The sequence below is a fragment of the Myotis brandtii genome, unplaced genomic scaffold (assembly GCF_000412655.1).
Source record: "Myotis brandtii unplaced genomic scaffold, ASM41265v1 scaffold154, whole genome shotgun sequence".
Lineage (NCBI taxonomy): Eukaryota > Metazoa > Chordata > Mammalia > Chiroptera > Vespertilionidae > Myotis > Myotis brandtii.
Window position 1 is genome coordinate 9373585 of NW_005355584.1, and position 4621 is coordinate 9378205.

Consider the following 4621-nt stretch of genomic DNA (forward strand, 5'->3'; position numbering starts at 1 on the left):
TGGGAGGTATGACTGCTGTTTCAAGTCCCTCCCTCATGACACACTGAGCAGCACATGGTTCACTGTGTCAGGACCACAGGGTCCGATTCAGGAGAGACTGGCCCTGATGGTGCTGGGCAGAGAGCACAGGACAGTCCTGATGCTGACCAGATGCCTTGGCAACTCTGGTACTTGCTGGAGATAGAGCTCAGTGTAGGGAGTTGGATAGACCCAAGTTCAAGTCCCAGGTCTGCTGCCACTGAGGCAAATGCCTTCTCTAATGTCAACTGGAGTATATTAGTTCCCTAGGGCTCTCCTAACAAAAGACCACAGACTGAGTGCCCTAAGGTAACTGAAATCCATCCTCTCTTCATTCTGAAGGTTAAAAGTTCTGGAGGCTGGAAGGTGGTGGTCAGCAGGGCGATGTTCCCTCTGCAGCCTCTGGGGAAAGAACATCCCTGCCTCTTGGAGTTTCTGGTGGCTGCTGACATTCCTCGGTGTTCTTTGGCTTGTAACTGTATCATTCCAATCTCTGCCTCTGTCTCACCTGGCCTTCTCCCTGTGTCTCTGTGTCTCCTCATGGCCCTCTTATAAGAACACCTTCTCATAGGGCCCACCCTGATCCCGTTTGACCTCATCCTAACTAATTACAGTTGCAAAGACCCTTTATTCCAAATAAGGTCACATTTTGAGTTTCTAACTAAACAAGAATTTCAGAGGGACACCATTCAATCCAGTACATGGAGATGATATATAACAAAAAGGACCATTATAAGAATTAAATTAAATAATATATATAAAACATCTAGCGCAATATAAGTATGCATCATCTTCATAACATCATCATCACCCATTATATCTCAGTGAAAGGATCGCATTTCTGAAAACATTCTGTCCTGCTAGCTAAGGTGACCACAGGTGAAACTGTGAAATAGTCCTAGGTTCAAATCTGGGCAGGGCAACCTCTGGTAAATTACTATCCTCTCTGAGCTTCAGTTTCTTTATTCTCCACACTGAAAGAGATATATATACAGGGATTGGCAAAAGTAGGTTTACAGTTGTGAGCATGCAAAACACAGTTCATTCTTGTATTATTATTTATTAACTAGAGGCCCGGTGCAAGAAATTAATGTGCGGGGGGAGGGGGGAGTCCCTCAGCCTAGCCTGCACCGTCTTGCAATCCAGGACTGCTTGCTCCTAACCGCTCTCCTGCCTGCCTGATCACCCCCTAACCACCTCTGCCTCAGCCCCTGCTGTGGCAGCTTCGTTGGGAAGGACAACCGGAATGACGTCCAGAAGGTCGTTCAGCCGTCCGGTCTAATTAGCATATTATGCTTTTATTACTATAGATTATTTTAGTATTTTCCAAACAAACAACTGTAAACCTACTTTTCCCCACCACTGTATATATCTCCATCAGTGTGGATATATATACCAATCTTCAATACTTACCGTAGATGGCATTTACTATGTTCCAGGCACTGTTCTAAGAGATTTACAAATATTGTCTCAGTCAATCCTCAGAACAACCCTGTGAGCTAGGTATTATTATCATCATCTTTATTTCACAATCAAGGAAATTGAATCAGCAAGTATTTAAGACAGTTGCCTAAGTCACATAGGAAGTAAGTGATGATGAAACCAAAACTCAAACCCAGGCAGTCTGACTTCAGAATTCCTCCAAGATTAAAAGAGAAGATATAAGAGTCAGATGGGCTCAGAAACACTTCTGGAAGTAACATCATGATGGCTGCCCAAGGAGAACCCCGAGTTCAAACTTGTGTTGATTGGTGCTGGTGGGACTGGAAAAACTACACTTGTGAAATGGCACCTGATGGATGAATTTACGAAGAAGTATGTAGCTACCTTGAATGTTGAGGTCCATCCCTTATGCTCCTCACCAACAGAGGACCTATTAACTTCAATATATGAGATACAGCTGGTCAGAAGGTTGGTGAGAGATGGCTGTCACATCCAAGCCCATTGTGCCATTACAATGTTTGATGTAACTTCAAGAGTTACTGACAAGAATGTGCTTAACTGACACAGAGAACCGGTATGAGTGTGTGAAAACATCCCATCATGTTGTATGGCAACAACGTGGATACTAAGGACAGGAAAGTTAAGCAAAATCGATTGTCTTCCACAGAAAGAAGAATCTTCCATATATGACATTCTGCCAAAAAGTAACTGCAACTTTGAAGAGCCCTTCCTTTGGCTTGCTGGAAAACTAATGGTAAACCCCAATGTGGAGTTTGTCGCCATGCCTGCTCTTGCCCCATCAGAGGTTGTCCTGGGTCCCGCGTTGGCAGCACAGTGTGAGCACGATCTACAGGTTGCTCAGACCGCCACTTACTCGGATGGATGACGACCTGTGAGAAAGGGACGCTGGAGCCCAGCACCAGAGGCGACTGTCCTGTGGTGTCAGTGGTGCAGAGCATCTGCCGCTTTATTTACAGCCGAGCGGAGCCTTGCCTGATCCTCGGGATGCTGGAGGAGATGAGTGGGCTTTGGAGTGAGTGTGGCAGTTAAAAAGTACCTTCCCTTTGGGGACCTGTGTGTTTACTTGGCTGTTTTGGAATGCAGTTGTTTCCTTATTGAGTTGCAAATGTAAGACTGCTAACAGTCACATCACAACACTCAGCACTGAAACCTTGCTTGTCACTGTCATTCCCATTCCTTGTCATTTAGAATCCGAATAAAGTTGTATTTCAAAGATCTAAAGAAATGAAAATAAAAGAGGTTTAAATAAAGCAACCAATAAGTGGTGATATAGTAACTACGGCTCCTACCCCTTTGCCTGACCTCAGCGCGCCTTTCCCCTTTCCTCTCTCTCAGTTAAGATACTCGGGTTGTTACCCCTGTTGACATTAAGCTGGAGCCAAGTTTCCATATTTAAATGTTCAGGCTGCTCAAGTTCCACTCAGTTTCCTGGAGTATCTTGCCCTCATTTTTATCTTGTTCTTATTCGCTCAGTGTCCTATGACCGTGGTCGCGGACAGGGTCAGAGAAGGGGAAGGAGTTGCATCTCTCTCTGGCAACTGGTGAACAGTGGGTGATTCTTTCCTGGGTTGAGGACAGAGTTAAGCAACAGCCTGTAAGACATATCTCAGGGACATCCACCCAGTGGGGCCACCCACTAGACCCAGGAACTGGTGTGCTATCCTTGGCACAAAGATCCTTGAGAGATCCATCATGGAGCTAAACCTCCCTGAGAATGTGGATCCATGCACAATGCGTTGGGGGTAGAAGAATCGAGTTACCTCCTGAGCATCCATCCTGGGGCACAGTGGGTTCCCAGCCGAGGGGCCCTGCCCCTCACTACGCTGAGCAGAAGGCATTTACACAGCTCTAGTACAGTTTTCTGAGACTTGGGATCAACTCCCCAGCTGCTAATCAGGCTCTACCCTCTGATAAATGATGCAGTAGGAGGAGCAGTAACCCCACCCAGCCCAGTTCCCCTCCTGGCTTTCTGGCTATTGCCAAAATCCCAGCCCAGACATGGCAGCTGTCTGTCATTAAGAGTGTGCGTGCTTACCCAGGTCAGGGAACTTCACAGGTCCAATGATAACTTAAGCAACTTCTGGACAAATTTGTTCACCCTCCCCAAACCAGCAGCATGAGCACAGCTTTCTCCAGGAGGTAAAGTGAGGGACAGCACTTGGCAAATTGTGACACAAGCTGTCTGCTGCTGCTCCACCCTTCCCCTTTCGGGGTCCCTCCCTCCACCCTCCCAGGGACCTTGTGTCCTTGTGCCATGTGGAGGCAGCCACCCACTTAAACAGCCCTGCCTTCCCTCCTTTCTTCCTCCTAAAACATACCTTTCCTTGCTCCAGACTTGCGAGGGCCCCGCCTCACTTTGGTAACAATGAAAGTTATTAAAGGAACAAATCCCTGCTCACTTGTGGACCAGCTGTTGGGCGGCACCTCCCAGGTGCCAATACACCTTTACCCAGTTCAAACGTATATAAATGCAGCTCCTGGAGAATTACCTACTCTTTAGGCAAGTCTGAAATTTGCTGCTGCTCACCCACGGGCTGCTAAGATGTATGAGTTTACACTTGATGCTGTGAGGTGAGGGGTGTTTCTATGAACTGGTTACTAAACCCATGAAACCCACTAACAGAAAGTAACAACATTTTTGTGCTGGGAGACATGAACAAGTGACCTCGTCCCACAAGTACCTGAGCTCCAGGGTGGGGTGACAGAACTTAGGTCACTCACGCTTCAGGGCTTCCCAGCATGTGTGTGCTCCTGCACACCGCTCCCTGCTTCTGTCTCAGCCTCCCAGCCCAAATGCCCCCTGCCCAGCCCCCTGGAGTCCTCAAGACAGGTCTGATGGCAACAGGGACTCGGAGCTCCCAGGATTGACTGTGCCCTCCAGGAAGCATAAGTTACAACCAATTTCTTTTTCTAGCTGCACTCACTTTGCGTACCTTTCAATTCTGTCTGAAATGCATGGAAAACCTCAGGTTTTTCTTTGCCTAGAATCCTCCTCATGCTTGTTGCTCTATTATGAATGTCGTTAAAAAATACATGCATATCATTTGTCTATTCCAAGTACCTCATATAAATGGAATCTTATAATATTTGTATGTATATATGTATATATATGTAATATATATGTTACACAATATATATA

General features: G+C 46.4%; 1 pseudogene; it reads left to right on the plus strand.

Annotated features, from left to right (window-relative positions):
- Window positions 1-1725: 1725 nt before the first annotated feature.
- On the plus strand, window positions 1726-2347 carry LOC102263375 (annotated as a pseudogene).
- Window positions 2348-4621: the final 2274 nt, after the last annotated feature.